Here is a 17,562-nt window from a genome sequence, read left to right on the forward strand (position 1 = left end):
TTCTTTATCATTTAACCTGACAGTGCTCTACCCCACAGCTGAATAAAACTCGTAAGAGAAGTTCCGATATTGCCACTGGTAATATACCCACGGAAACTCCCTGTTCAGTCTTGCGCTGAGCCTCTCATCTTGCCTGCCATTCAAGTAAGAAAAACATGAGGAGAGAAGTCTACACATAAAATGGCCCCTGTACTCCAGTGAACTCTTTACCTTCAGAAGCATCTCGGGTCATGGCAGAGTAGGAGGAAACAGGTGTGTGGTATCCAGATATAAAAAAATGTTTCTCTCATAGCTTTAATCTTGTTTTCATTTGGAGGCCCCTGCATCTGAAACTAGGTCGATTAGACAAGTGCAAAATCAGATCGAGAAGTCTTCAGCCTCCCCGTCCGACCCTGCCTGCCGCTGAAGCAACATCTTCAATCCGTGACGTCCATCCATTCAACTGGCCCCTGCGTCGGAGCATGTTCTCCTTCGACACTGTAATCATTATCCACTTTCAGGGCACATTCCGTGTTTACCTGTTTGACCCAGTGTTGCTTTCTGACCACAATCACTGTATTGCAACCCTGCCACACAGTCCCCACTGGGGCATATCCAATTCTTTCAAATGCATGAGGATTTTTTTTTTTTCATCTTCAAAGGATTTCATTTGAAATTCAAATTTCGCAGACATGTTTCAGTGCATGCAATAAAGAGCTTGCTTCCATTTCTATACGAAATAACTAACCACAGAGACAGTGTTTATTTAATATCTTCAGACACCGTATTTAGGCGCAGTGAGTAGTGAGCGGCATGCAGGAAAAATTCATCAGTCATCCCAGCAATTTTAATCAGCTATCACCTACACAAGAGCTTTCCTTTTGGCTCCATCATATAGAGCATTAGCAACATTAGCTTATTCAGGATTTGAAAGTGTAATGTAAGATACTTGTTCAGATATATTTTTAAGTCAACCTTCATTTAATGTTCTTTTTTTAATTAATAATACATTTGAAAAACCAGCCACGGTCATATAAAATCTGATAAAACAGAACAGAAGAATCACTAGTTTTTCAAACACTATGTCACACTTCATTTTTAACTGTTAAACTAAGAGGAGTTGTACATGGAGATACATAGTAAAAGATTATTATTCATTTTAAAACATAGACTGAGGGAGCTAGAAAGCTGACTTTATACACCAAAGTATCCCATAATTTAAATTACGGTATGTTTAAATGAAACTGCGAAGGATATGAAAGATAATTGACTGTGGCACTTTGATGGATATCTGCGGTCTGCAGGGTTTGTCCCAGACGTGTTGCACCTCCCTGATGTATGATGATGTACAGGGCTGTAGGTGTAAGCTTTTTGAACAGAGCTTGGAAGTCTGGCAGGAATTTTTCCTTCAAAGTCCCATCTTCACCTAAGTCCCAGCTTCTGGAACTGGCCAGTGAATTTTCAGCTTGGTCACTGCCAGTTTGCACATAGATTTATGTCTGCGCTGTTGGCTACTGTCTCTCCACTGTGGGATACATTGTGGTCTTTTATGTGCATGCTTTGTTTTTTTGTAATAACTCTTTAAACCCTGGTAGTAAGATTGTGGCACTCTAATGAAGTGAAAATTGGCTGGTCAGTTGATTGGTCTGTTTAAACCACTTGGGTCACACAGGGTCCAAGTAGCAGTACTGGCTTTAGGAGTCCTGAAGGGAGGGTTTAGACATAAATCTTTTTTTTTTCTTTTTTTTTTTTTTAAGATTGGAGGTTGTATTTTCTGTATCAGCCTGTTAAGCAGAGGGGGAAGAATCGACTGCTGTCTTGCCATCATTTCCCTCTTTGTCTGGCCTACATTTTACATTTCCATTGGGCCAATTTTAATTGTACAGTTTGCATATTATCATCTTAGGTCTTTCCCATGAAATATAAAATGATACTGGATCACATTAGCTAATACACTTACATACACTTGTACACCATGCCGATTCAGTTGATACTAAATGGTCCTTCGCAGTTTACAGCCACAGATTTTGATGCAAATTGTTTTGCTATATTGTGCACTTTAATTCAAATCCTACAGGTGCAGGGACTCAGTTACTGCCTTGAAATAATAACTGAGATGAGGCATCAAAAGTTAAATTACTTAATCCCCAATAGAATGTTAGTGAGTCGGTTGTAAAGCTCACTGGGGTCCTGTGAACTGTAATGTGGCTTTAAATTACATATCTAATGACCCAACCTTTGCATTGAAAAGTGATTTAGATGGGTCACAAGTTGTAGAGGGTTGAGGGATATGATTACATAACTCAGCTGTTTTTAAACACCTCCCCATCCAGTTAAGTATTTTTATAGGTCGCAACCAGGAATCCATTGTCTGAAAGAGTAATCAACTAACGAGTGGCCCACCAGGGAACTGTTTAGAAGCCCACCCCTGTTTTTAATGGTCTTCCTTATTACATTTAGAATATACATTAACATGTCTGCATTTTTCATGTACCTTTAATTTATTCAAGCGTGTGTCATAGAAATCAAAATGTGATTTGCCCTGCAGCTCATACATAAAGAATAACGTATAGGAGCATAATGTGAAGGTGAGATATGAAGTCAGCTCACTTGTTTTCAGGACCTCCGTACTAACCAGAACTCTCAGATGAAACATAAATGAGTCTTCGTTTTTCTGATAGGTTTGGTTTTAATTAGTTATTTCATGCTATAAAAAGGGGGTGTGACATCGTGATTGCTGTGACTGAGCTCACAATTGAGTGGGGCGGGTGTATGGGCGGGACCTCGATACCTTGGGTGCACTCCCCGATCACTACTGTGCAGACTCTGGCTCCAAGTGATGTCACCAGCACAAGATGGAATTGGCGTCCTTTTTGTGCAGTGGGAGGAAGTGGAGACGCGTCGTCCATCTTTATATCGGGTCATGAAGATGGACGTTCCCTACAAACAGCCCTCTACAGTAGGCCTTTTTTCAATTCACAGTAAGAAAAGCAGAGGTGTAAATAATGTAATTGATTTATTTATGAATGATGGCTGGTGTTCTGGTACTGTGAATGTTCTCACACTGCCATGGCTTAGTTACACCTTTGCTTGTCATACTTTGAAAAGTCAAATGCCTTCTGTGAAAAAGAGACTCCCAAATCTCCAAACGTTCATCTATTAAAAAGATTGCACAACAGCCTATGTTGATAGTAAATAAGAAAATTAAGATTTTGCTTGTTTGCTTTTTACAATTCAAAGCTCAAATTGCATTTCCATCAATTTCACATGGCTTATGTTCGATTACCATCAAACTGACAACAGCTGGTCCACAAAACAGGTGCAGCTCTTTAAATTGTTCAGGGCACGACCAGAGCGACAAGTCTTCAGTCCTCCCAAACTGGTTTGGGAACTAATCCATGTTTTCTAATGGGGTTCTTTTCCAACACATTCTTCATTTCCAACAGTGGTGGAGGAAGTATTGAGATACTGTACTTAAGAAAAGTAGCAACACCACACTATCAATATATTCCATTAGTTAAAGGCCTGCATTTATAATTTTACTTGAGCACAAGTGCTAAAACAGTGAAAGCAGACACATGTACTGTAAAGTTAGCAGTTTTAAACATTAGACAGCTCTTTGGTAAGAGTTTTTCATTGCTGATTTTATCCCCCTGCATGGCCTTTGTATTGTATTGCAAACTCAATATTGGCTCTCTTTAACTGCCTCAGTCACATTGTTAGAGTCTTCTCCAAATTCTAACTTTTTATACTCCAGTAGACAGGATAAAAAAAGAGGCAGACTTGCCATTATTTTCTCTGATAATCTGATCTGCTCCAAATGTTCGTTATGTGACTTTTTACCCTCTGAAACCATAGCTGTGGTCTGTAGAGCAGCTTGTACTCAATGTGATTGTATTTGTGTGCGTGTGTGTTTTAACAGTACTTCTTTTCACATCAGTTGACACTATGAAGTGAGAGCTAGACTTTCACGCTTTTTGAATACTCTTCCATTTAACACTGACTCTACTGATGACTGTGTAAACTTTAATGAAAAACTAAGGTTCCAAGCGGATACAGATGGTTAAAAAAAGCAGTTAAACTCGAAATTTCCAGAGAAAATGCTATTGGCCTGTTAAAAAATTGCTGCAGATTCTAAGTAGGAAATGTTCAATTTTGACGTGTTACATTTTACTAGATCAGATGACAATTTACAATAATGCTGTCAGTACAACAATGCTCCTATATTCCTCAAAGATGATTTTGGAAAACAAAAATATTTCTTACACAATTGACAGTCTTCTAAATCCATCTCGTCCTTTCGTTTTTTAAATGAAAAGGTTGTCACCATACGAGCCACTAATGCTAATGTGGATGTAACAGCTCCATGAGATCTCCCTGTCCATGAACTTCCACCTGCAATATCATCCTATAATATGATGACAGAAGATGCAATCAGTGTTGCAATTAGCAGGATGAAGTCATCCACTTGACCCTGTTCCAGCCCACTTCCAGTGCCTCTCGCAGGAAGCAACCGTCATAATAAAATATTCTCTGAGTTCAGACCTCTTCCCCAAAGCTTTCAAAACTGCTATGGTAAAACCTCTGCATGTGAAATAGTAGCACTTACAGACCCAGCTCTAATCCTTCTCGGTAAAGTCTTTTGGAAAATTGTTTTAAACCAACTACATATCCACCTGAATGAATAAATGGCATATCGGAAAAGCCTGATCAGAAACTGTGCGTGGTCTTCCACAGCCACTTTTTAGAAGATGTTCGTCATGTTTCCTACAGTACTACTGGTGAGGCCGCCCTCTGTTGTACCCTATACTGTAGAATATCCTGCCACTGGTATTTGCTGTATTTCTAAAAAGAAATTAAGTGGCTATTTTTTTAATCTTGCATTTAATTTACATCAATGGTTACCATGTTTTTTTTTTAAACCTTCTTTCGCATATTTTTTTTATTGCAGTGCTATTTTATTATTATTTACTGTATGTTATTTTGTTTAAAAGCAGCTGATATTGTTTTGCGACTTGGGGGCTATAGAACAAGCTGTAAACACAGCATTGACTTTATCTTTGTATAAAGTTGTTATGATGAAGGTGCTAGCAAACAGTTGCCTATTTACACATACAACAGACATGATGCAACATTAGCATTCATTTTGAGATGTGTCTCCAGCCACCCAGTGCATGTAAATAAGATAATGAATCCTTTTATCCTTCGTTTTCCATCAGCTCTGAAGGCAAATATCTGGCTGTTAAGCAGCTAAATGCTCCTCTATAGTATGTTCACCAGCTAGTTGCTAACTTCATCTGTTGTTTGATACTGGACAGTAAGTATACAATGCATTTTTTTTTTTTCATTTTCTTTCTTTTTTTTTTTTCTTTGAAGACAGCTGAAGCTGGGAATAAAAAGCAGAGAGACTGAAACAGTGAAATAAACATTGAAAGAAAGAATATTGATTTGTGCAGTTTGACATATCAAGATGAATGCAAATGGGTTATTTAGTAGCATTTCAAGAACGTTTTGAAAATTGATTAACTGATTAAGCCAGTTTCAAAAGCGTACTTTTGATTCTTTGTGATATATGTGTCAGTAAGGGTTTGTAAGCACATGTTTACAGAGTCTGGGCTTGGGCACTGTGGTGTTTGAGGAATAGTCCTCTACATGAAGTAGAAGATCCATCATGCTATATCAGTTCAGTTTGTCTTGTAAAAGGAAAAGTGCTATGCTTTTCAATATATCACCATTACTATGGCATCTAGTTCCCCTCTGGGACTTCAGTCTTTAGGTCTCTGATTATTGGTTGGCATAAATACAGCACTCCGTGGTTCATAAGAATGAAATGTTTTTGGCTCACATAGAATTTAATCTTTTTATTGAAGTAAAGTCCCTACAAAAACATTTCTCTCTCCCTCTGTCTTGGTTTTGCACTCATGCCAGTGTCTCTAATAGTCATCATAAATTCCAGGCAGACAACCCATTCCCTAAAATCTACAATTTGATAGATGTAGTGTGGAAATAGCTGAGAGACAAATTGCTCATGCTTTGGCCTAGACCTTGATTGTGCAAACATTTCCGAGCGGATCATACAGATGAATTAGCTAGATGTTGAATATGAAGCCTTTTTTTACTTAAATGTTTGTAGATTTTTGGTAATTCAAGAGAAGTAGAAAGTAGATTAACTGCTTTGTGATGTGATGATAATCTCAATATTTACCAATTAAGTGCATGCATGGCATGGTGTGGGCAGTCACATATCCTGTATGGTCAGAGTCAGAAAGAAAATCCTAAGCATAATTTAATTTCATACACCGATTAATGTGGAAAACTTGGCATTGGCTTGTATGCTCCACATTTCCCAAAGCTACATTTGTTGTGATACTCAATCAAATTAGCTTTGAATTCCAGTGATCATCAGACTCATTAAAATGTGTTTATTTTGCAATCAATTCTTCCATGGCTCAGTAAAAAGACTGCTGCACAGTCTTAGATATGTGCAGCCAATATTCAATCCCTCTGAAGTTGGAACAGACTTCTTATTAGGAAACAGTTCTGCGCAAGCCCTGGCACATAATTCACTTTTGCTTGTTACTTGTTGAGTACTTAATAGTACAGTATTTTATGTAGCCCTTGTTAGTTTGCCATTGTAATTTAATAGCCAGTCCATTGAAGGTCCTCTGCGCTTTGAGATACTATATAAAATAAAAAAAACTCTTGATAGATTTATATGCTTAGTGCAAATAATAAATCAAAAGCGGACCTGTAATTCAATAAATCTGGAGTACATTAAGAGAAATGCATCTCAGATTCAATTTAGGACTTATGAGGCTTGAATTATGAAAGATGATTACTTCTGCCATGAATGTATCGGAACTGATACTGAGAGAAGCAGTCTTTTAATCAGAACAGACAGTTAATATAAGTCAATGTTATAAATAAACTGTGGTTAAGATAACTATTAGGGGAGATGAGCGTTTTGGGGAGATGATGGTTTACATTAAAGACTTAAAAGCCAACTGATGTCGGCATCATGGGGTATATATTTTCATCAGCTATGCAGTAGCAGAACAGTTGCAGCTGTTCTGTAGCGATTAGCTTGACACATCATGTGGTGTGTACAAAGTGCTACCAGGCTAACAGCTGAGTCAAAAGTATAGGGCCAGACCCTCCTAATGGGATTTTCAGAGGATGACTTTTTTCCTCCTTTTCTGGAGGGTGGGTGGAAGTGAAAAGTAAAGTATCCTCCTTTAAAAGTCTCAACGGAAAGTGATTTGCATTGTATTATTCAAATTGCAGTTAAGTGCATAATACGCTCTAATTACACGGTACAGTACTGAGTGTGTTTTGAATTCATGCATTTCATTTTTCAGGCAGACTAACAGAATGAATCACACAAAATGAATAATGGAAGATGGCTATTGTACAGATGTAAAACAGTTCTCTGTACTCTTGCTTTCTACAGGGAGAATGAGGGGGAAATGCACATTCGTATGTGCTAGTAAACATTTGAGCATGTGCATATATGTACACCTCCGTACATGCCTGTGTGTCAGTCTGTATGTGTGTTTTGTATACACAAGGTCGAACCTCTGTATTCTGTGTGGGACCCTGGTCAAGTAGCATTTGCAAATTAATGGTAAGCACTCATTTAAACGCAAACACAAACATGATAGACATTGTTTGTCTATAGGGCATTGAAAAAGGTACTTGATTTTCAATGATCTACCTTTCAGAGAACTATGGTTGTAATTGCCTTGATATGGTAATCCCCATCCATTTGGTATGCTAAGCAGGTTAAAATAAATGGTAAGTGTTATGTATCAGCCAACCTCTCTCTGCCTGTCTGTGTGCGTGTGTGTGTGTGTGTGTGTGTGTGTGTGTGTGTGTGTGTGTGTGTGTGTGTGTGGTGGTGGTGGCAGCATTTCTATTACGCTGAAATAACTACAGTTAAAGGTACAGTGAATAAAATGTTTACTGTCACATTGCACGGAATGACCGTAATATAGCTGCAAGTGATGTGAGTTTGATAGGGATGTTGCTCGAAATCAATGAGTCAGTTATTACGAACTGTGAGTTTAGACCGAAAAAAGCCCTGGGTTAGAAAAGCACAAGGGGGCTGTATAATGGGGGTGTGTAGTTTCAGTGAGGTGATGAAATACAGTCCAGGAGAGCTGGTTCGAGTATTAGATTGAGTTTGACTTATTAAGTGCCACAACACTGAACAACTTTGAAAAGTTCTTACAGCAACCATCATTTTACCATCTTTTGAAACAATTAGACGGTAAGCAGTAAAATGAATCCGTGCTCATGACAAAGTAAGCCCTCAGGAGTGTGTACATGCGTGTGGATATGTAATTGGCCTGTGCGGCACCTTGCCAGATGACGCTGCATTGCATGGCAGCAGAAAATTAAACCGTACTTTTTTTCTAGGAGCCCTATGCGTTGAAAGATGAATGAGATGAAATGAAGAGATGGTTTTTCAAGCAGCACTAATGTTGGTCTGGCCTTAGCCAGTTGGGAAGACTTTTCAAAACTCACATCCCAGCCCATACTTTTTTGTCAGCTTTACTTAAACTACCTTACTTACCTTATTAATAATATGAAATGTAATCATGTGCACAGGAACTTATTTTCAGTAAGAGGTGCTTTCAGATGGTGTGAACATATAAATGTAAAACACTACCAAATGTAGAATTACAGCAGTTGAGAATTAACAGTATGATCTCATTCTGTGGAATATTTGAACCTGCAATAAGATAACGAACAAAGGAAATGTTAAACTGCCCACAAGAGCTGATAGCTTTCTACTTTGCGGTGTATTATTCATCAAATTATTATTAATGCATTATGTTTTAAATAGTTGAATGTCAGATCTGCCTGGTTCATAGAATCAACACCGATGGGTTTTTTTTGCTGCACAGAGCATTTGTTTTTATCTCCGCCTAGCCGGAGTGGGAGTTGGGTTATGGCAGCCGTGTGCTCACATGAGAACACCGAGCTTCAGGAGCACCAAGCACAGGATATTGAGAGAAAAAAGTGAGAGACAGTGCACATACCAGTGTTAACTCTGCTTGCTTCTGTTAACAAGCTTCCTACACTGTGAGGTGATGGCATGGCAGTGAGGTCAGGATACTAAGGTAGAATCCTATACATGTTTATCCATCAGCTGTTCCATTCTTTTTATACTTGAACCACAACAGAAAAATGCCTCCATAAGCAAATTCGGAAAAGCAGGCCGTCTTCAGAGCAGACATTCAGTGCTTAAGAAAAGCACAGGTGTTATTAATAACAACTATGGCTCTTTTTTTAATTTAAAAGTGTCACAGTAAAACGTGACAGTGTGACAGTGAGCCAGCATGCATAATACCAGGACTATGAAATGTTAAAAAGACTTTTGTGAAAACAGTTTAAATATCTTTTGTTATTATATCATTTATTTATTATATAAAATATAAAATTTTATTTCCACCATGTTCCACTCTCAACCAGCATCTCCACCACTGGAGAAATGTTCTGGTCACCAATTATTTAAATTTATTTTGACTTGGCATTTATTTTATGTATGTAGCTGTTAGCTGTGTTGGTGGCCTTACTATTAACTACCAGCTGACTCATCAACTAACTAATTAACTCATCATTAACGATGGCCTGCAAAGCATGATTGACAGGTTCATTAATTAATTGGCTAGAGTTGAGAGAGCGGTAATTTGCCTTCAGCAAAACAAGAGAGATATTATCTTTGTAGATGCCAAAGCCTCATGTCAGTAATTGTTAACGATTGGGGTTTTTAACTAAACAGATTCCAAGCCTCTTGTGACAGCAAATGGATTTTTACTGCATATGCACAATTAAGTAAACAAACTTACCATTTGGTGGCATGTTATGCGGAGGTGTTTAGCTCATCTGGTTTAAATGCAAACCAACAATTTACAGCTGCGCACCAAAGCTAATCAGCTGCTGCAACATCCATGTGTGTTTGGGTGATGTCCTCAGCTTGTTTGCATTACTTACATGGTAGCCTTGATTTAATTTGTGTATGAAAAGAATTCTACTATCATTTCTATAAACTTTATGCAGCTGCAGAGAATGACACCATTCAGAAACTATACATCTCAGTTTAAAGCCAGAAACAAAGCCCCTCTACAGCACTTGAATATTGCCAAGAAAATGAAAGCCATTTGGAGTAATGGCTTCCTAGAACTCCCTTTACTTCAGCATGAGTGTAAAGGAGGATGGAGTGGCAAGCCCCCAGGATGTTATAGTGCTGTTTTCACAGCTCAACAGGATACACTACCCATTTGATGGGAGTGCAACCACACGCAAACATGGATTCCAACTGTGGATTCACAAACAAAGAGATCAACACACACATTCACAGGGCCTTAAAGTGCACACGCACACCTACACACGCGTTCACTTAACTCTTAATTATCACGGATGCTCTAGTCATCAATTATTAAGCACACTCTAGGCGTTGCTAATGGTATTTTTGGAGAGGAAGCTTTATCTACTGTAAGAAGGTAGATGTGTAGTTTGGGAGTCTGTGAAATAATTTATTGTGGGCCCACAGGCAGTTGAAATGCTGTCTGTATTTAAATCAACTGCAATGTCTCAGCAAGTTGAGGTGGTTTTGTCTGACCCTGATTTTGTATCCATTCAGACTGCAATTACTTTCTAGCTGGCAAGCAAGAGCTTTTTGATACTACCAGACAAACATTTCGGGCAAATGTTACAGTAACACTGCTGCACCGTCTGACATGTTGCCCATTAATTTCATCAGTACTTCTGTCATTTTTTTTATTACCAAAGGGAAACTGGGATATTCTAAATCAGGAGTTATATAAATGACTTAACATGCAGCATATGGGTTCCTACAGTTTGACTAGTTATAGTGATGTCAGTTTGATTGACAGAAAATCATATCATAGCAGATGGCTGCAGAGTCTGAGGCCAATGGGGGACATTTCAGGGAAAGAGAATATCTGTTAGGATATACTATATCCAGTGGCTTAAAACAAAATAAAACACCTCAATATCACGGTACTGTGACAGGCCTTGAAGTTCACCTCTCAGCTTTAAAACAAATGCTTTCAATTTGGGACAATCCAAGCATCACCAAAGTGAGACATTGTGCTGAGTGAAGTAGGGATCCTGTATTTCAGTGGGAGAAAAAGAGACAGTGGAAGGCTTTGGTGGTGAAATCAGCAGTGTTGCTTGTCAGCTCCTCCATAATGGAAAATGTATTTAAAATGGGGTCTACTGGATCTCATTTTACGAATCATTAATAATAAATTGGTGCCATCAATCCTAATGATGACGGGTCCCCTATTATCAGGCCAGCATTTGGGAAACTTCTGTTGGCTTGGATCAATTAATTCCCCTTTTCCCTCTACATGAAACATCTGTTTGGTTTCTTGAAAAACAGTGTTGCATAAAAGAAAGGGGACCTTGGGGTCTGCATCCCTGCTGGTTGGATTGGTGACCGGTTTAACCTCTGCTTGCTGTTGGCATTGACTGCTGATACCAAGAGACAGAAGAGAAAGAGAGCAGAGAATGCTAAGCTCAAGGTGATGGCCACATACAGTACCAGAAGGGTGGGGGTGGGGCTAAACCTACCACAGCCAAGTTAAAGATCCATGACTGTACACGCCGCAGCCATATGACCACATTAATAGAAGAGATTAGTTGGAGTACTGGGGGCATTATGGTTAGATGATCATTGATATGTCCTTGAATAACATCCATCAGTCATATTTTTCCTTTCGTTTTCTGCCATGTTTATGAGCGTGCCATGCTATGCAGTCATTATGAGGATTTACTTTCACGTACATAGCATGCAGGTAGGTCACTGCACATAGGATCAGGTTATCAAAGAGACATATAAAACAGGGTGCCATTTATTAACTGTAAGCCATTTTAATTTCTCATGATAAACACAGGCAGGCTTCCAAAATTGGGAAGGCTGACACTCATCCAGCAGGATAGTTCATAGGAATGTTTATGGGCCTCTGTGGGAGTAATAATGTATTTCCACGCTCTAACTCTGAAAAGAAAACAAATGATCGAGTGTTGATTTAATTACATTAAAGCTGGGACCACGTCCACAGCCAAAACATTCTGGGTGTTCTGAAAGCTTGTTTTACATTAGGATTAGACAGAAGAATACTAATGATGTTAACTGGAATCATATCTATTTGTTAATTTAATCAACACTGGACATGATTTTTTAATTTCCCATTACTTCTACTGAACATCAAAAGTAATAGTGTAGAATCTATTTTAATTTAACCAGGAGAATATCTCTGGATGAATGAGACTTGCGCTAATAGCTGAGGCAAGATACAAAACTCACGCCTTCATCGCTTGCATCAGCTCAGTAGTCTGGAAAATGCACAGCGGTATCATAAAAAATGTTGGTGGCACCACACACATACTACCTACGTGTGCCCTGATTTACCAGCAGGAGCAGACAACCTGAGCCGAGTATTGCCAGCATTGGCTACTACTTCCAAAACACCCTGACCCTGAACTCCTCCCTGTTGACGGCAATAGCTGAAGCCAAGAGCTGTTTTTATTTACAATATTTGCCGATTTAATATTGTTGAAAATACCACATTTAGATGGATGGCCCTGACCCTGTAACCAAAGTAAACAATACTCAGTCAGGATCATTTCAGTAATATATTCCTCCTCACCTGGCTAAAAAGTTACCCAGTGTGCAGTACTGCTGCTTGTGTTTAATCCTGGTGGTGTGAAAAAGGACAACATTTTCTGTTGTATTTCTGTTTCAGTAATTGATAAAAAAAACTGCTGAAATATCTTATTTGGTCCCTAAAAACTAATAACTAAATTCATGAACTGGTAAAAATCTAAAATCCTATTAAATCTGAGCTGAATTAATTTATAACATCAACTGAATTGAATTGTATCAAATCGGCTTTGTATCACAGTACATTATACAGTGGTTTCTGACGTAAGTATTCAGACCCCTTATGCTTTTTTCACATTTTATTGTGTTGTCAATTTAACTTCAAATTAATGGAATTGCCATTTTTCCCCAACTATCTACACTCAGTAACCCATAATGACTGAATTGAAATCATTCTACTTCTACTTTGTAGAAGCCCATTTAGCAGCAGTTAAAGCTTCAAGTCTTCTTTGGTACGTCTCTATAAGCTCTGAACACCGAACTGCCATAGTTCCTGGCAGATCCTATCAAGCTCCTTCAGATTGAATGGGAAGCGTTTTTAATCTGCCTTTTTCAGGTCTCTGCACAGATGGTCTATGGGGTTTAAGTCTTAGCTTTGGCTGGGCCACTAAAGGACAGTCAGAGACTTGTCCCAAAGCCTCTCCAGCGTTGTCTTGGCTGCGTGCTTCAGGTCATTGTCGCGCTAAAAGGTTAACTGTCGCCCCAGTCGCAGGTCGCATGCTCTCTGGAGCAGGTTTTCTCAGGTACCCCTCACTGCAGTGTGCAGTTCGAGGCCGTGCTCAATGTGGGCGGATTCAAATGTTTGACTCGCCCACATTGATTTGCTCACTCAAAGGCAGTAGCTGGTGGTGGAAGCCGTGCATCACATTCACAAACATCAATACTGCATGAATTACTAAATAATGAACACTGCAGCCTAGAAATCATATTACACTGGTACATTTTGAAATATAAACATTGCCTGCATATAACGAGATAAGGATGCAAATGCAAACTGACATTTTAGCTGAATTAAATGAAATTACACAAAGAAAATATTGTGGGGTCCCCTATAAACATTATCAAGCTGTTAAGAGTGAGATCTACCAAATTAGTAAACATAAACAACCTCATAAATATCAATTGGCCTCTCACATTTGCAGAAAAAAAATATTTAGACATCTATAACATAATCCCAGAATGTGCAACTCAATGTCAAATACAAAACGTTCCATTGTTACTGTATCATCAACTCCAATACTGATTTGAGTTGTAGCACTAGCCGGGGATGGATTTACATTAACGGAACAGTTGCGGCCCAGCCCGTGAAAATGACAAAGGAAGTTTGAAGAGGCTTAATGGTACATTTTTTCAATCAATTGAAATTAAAAAAAAAAAATGTTTAGTGTAATTCCTATTTTCTCCTTGCCAACTTCATTTACAGCCTTTTGAAATAAGCCTTGGTATTTTTTACTTCCAGTGCAATCCACTCCATTCAGTATTTTTGAAATATGGGTCATCTAGTCATTTTGATAAATGTTATAACTTTGTAATTACATCAGTTCATTGAGCATATATATATACAGTTACTACCGCTCCTGATTTATTATGCTATTTACTTGCCTTATGAGAATGGAGACAGACTATACCATACAGACATGCTGACAAGCTGAATGTGCTTTGTACATTATTACACACAAAAGAGGCAAAGACTTTAATTTTCCTGTTGTCAAGTGCCTCCACACAGAAAATCTCGTAATCACTCTGTAACTGGAATGAGAACATGAAAGGTTCCATGAGGACAATATTTTCCTCGTCATCCGGGCCATTATACAGCCATAGTTCCATGAGTGTTGTTATGCGGTCTTCCTTGTCCATCCCAATTACAATAGGGAGGGAAACTGTGCCTTTAAATGTTTGGGTTTTGCATCACCTTTCTGCCTCTAGGGTGTCCCTAAGGAGAACATCTGCTTCCTTAAAGAAAAAAAACCAAAAAACATTAAGAGTAGTGCCTCATGTATTGTCACACATTTATCTGTTCCATTTTTGTGTTACATTGTGGACCAATGTGTGCTTCTAGGTCAGTGGTTCCCATACTTAAGCAACGGTGGCCTTTCATTGAGATGCCTACTTCCACCAACACAACATACATACACGTCACCCTTTTTGGCGTATGACATACATCTATGAATATTGATATTAAATGAAATACTACTGGTTTACTCTCACTCAGAAACAAGAATTTGGCATTTTTAGGGTATGTTGCTGTGTGGATGGATCAGCCTCACACCTAAGGTATACAAAACAAAAACGCTGTTAATATTATATACTATTGCCCAGTCAGATTTTGATTAGATTGATATTTACAATGAGTGGTAAAATGTATTTCCATCGCTTGCTCTGTCAGTTGCTATGACACCAAACTCTGCAGCACATGACATCACTTACATTATTCATAGTGTCACTGTTTACAAATGCAGAAACCTGCAGGCCTCTTAGTCTCAGGCAACTTGGTCAAACTAATGTAGAAACTTTTCAGTCCCTGACATTTTATCAGGGGATTATTATGGTTTCTGGGAAGCAAGGTTGAATCCAGTTTGGAGCTGCCATGTAGGAATAGTGAACTCTGATCAGTGTAATTGCGTAGTGTGTTCTATGTTTCTAGGTTCTTAAAAATATGATTATGATCCCTTTTGCTTATCAGTTGTTCTGTTTGCCAGCTGTCATTTGACATGATACCCCAAAAACTTCTTAACAGATGCTGGAGAGGTTAGGCCAGAAGCTAGGTGTAAGGATGAATTGATTAGTTATAGGTGTGGATCTGTTCTTTAAATTGTGATATATATCACAACAATCACAATTATACACACACACACACACACAAACATATATATATATATATATATATTTTTTTTTTTTTTTAAATATATATATTTTTTAATTTACTGTGTGAATGGTACTGTGTGACATTTTGAACATTTAAGCCATTTTCCTCATGAACTACTTCACTGTCACATACTACTGTATATCCCATGACTATCATGTGTATTTTAATGCAGATTCTGATTCAAATTTCAAAAACACTTGTAATTTAGAGGATTTTGCTTAATTGCCTGAAATTCGTGCTGAGTGCTTTGTAATTTTATTAACGAGGCTAGCGGCATGGCTCTTGGGAAGCCAGTGTCAGTTAGTCAGTCCCCCACTTTGGTCATGACTGACATATCTCAAAAACTACTGGACTTATTACCATGGCATTTTGTACAGACATTCATGGTCACCCCAAGATGAACCATACTGACTTTAGTGATCCCCTGGCTTTTCTTCTCTTTTTTAGAAAAATATCTGGTCAGCTAGTGAATGGATTGCCTTGAAATCTGGTGCTAATCCATGGTTCCCAGAGGATGATTACTAATGCCTGTGGTTACCCGCCGGACTTATCATGTCATCAGGTCCACATCTAGCCTGACTGCAGACTCCTAGTCTTGTTTGGTGGTTTTTGTTTTTAACAGGAAACCACTCCAGAGACTGTTGTGTTTCCTGGCTGATCTTTAATAATAGTTGCCTGCCAAATCAGCGGACTGGTAATGGGTGTCATGGTACAATCAAAATGAGCCACTTCATTTTCATATTTATTCATTTTTAAAGCCACTTTCAGCTCCGGTCAGAATGGACCCCAGAAAACCTGAGGTATTGGTGCTTTTGAAATGTTTCTCTGAAAAAGGAAATTACCTCTATTCATCTGTAAACCATGGTAAATTAATGTTTTCTGGCATGCAGTAAGTTCTCAAAAGTTAATACTGTGACAGCGTCTGCTAAGATACCAAAGGATGGCTGCCTACGTACTGTTGTGATGCATACTGAAGAGTCACATTCACACAGGAAATAATACGATTTAAATTCTAGTTAGAAATTTGATTTCCACATCCCCAAACAGTCTTTCATTCTCAGGAACATTGTCAGCCTGACACTGCTGATTGTTAAGGGGCAGACTAAATGCAGCTTTTCCTTGTGCCTGCCTTGTCATGCCACCGCTCATCTCATGTGGCAGATCTACCGCCTGAAGCAACAAATGAGTCACGTCTGCATGCATGCAACCAGGTCTCACTGAAACATCGCTAGCCTTGTAGCCTGCAGGCAATCTGTGACCATTCCAACAAAATTCATATATCAATACTGACAGCAACCGCACCATACTTATTATGATCAATGTTGCTGAAAGTGTTTTTGTTGCCTCAGGTTAGGTTGAGCTTTGATTCCGTTACTGTCCTGTACTGCCGTAACACTGTACAGCCTAATGTGGGGTGGGGGGGGGCAGGTCTCAAGAACTGAAATAACAAACTGAACTTTTATGTCCAGGATATAATTACATTAGTGTTGGACTTTTTTGGGAGAATGAAATCAAACAAGCATTGCAGTACTCCTGACTGTATGTAGTAATTACAGACCACTAAGCGAACAATAAATGTCATAGCATATTGATAACTAGTGCTGAATCAATTTTTCCTGCTGTAACATCCACTTGTCATTATAGTCTACAACATGCAGCACAAGTGCAATGTCAATATAACGTTGTTTAAAATGTCGTTTTCCATGTTTCTATATTTTCAACAGAAATTGAGTACTAGCTGATTGTCTCGTTCTTGGGTTGCATTAAACTGTCAACCTACGGTATCGCTGTTCATGAGGAATGCCTCATGAAAAAGTAGGGCTGTGATTTACAAACATTACCCTTTTGGGAAGAGCATTCTTATCTGAGTTACGTCAAGGCTTCCCAATGATGTGGAGCAGTCTGCTTGGAGAAGCTGTGCTGTTATCTGAGGAAGCAGGTCTTTATTGTCTGATGTGATGAACACACCAGAGACAGCTGCACAGATTGCACTTAGTGCGCAGACACTCCGGCTAAGCGG

This window comes from Xiphias gladius, chromosome 23 (assembly GCF_016859285.1).
Source record: "Xiphias gladius isolate SHS-SW01 ecotype Sanya breed wild chromosome 23, ASM1685928v1, whole genome shotgun sequence".
NCBI classification, from domain to species: domain Eukaryota; kingdom Metazoa; phylum Chordata; class Actinopteri; order Istiophoriformes; family Xiphiidae; genus Xiphias; species Xiphias gladius.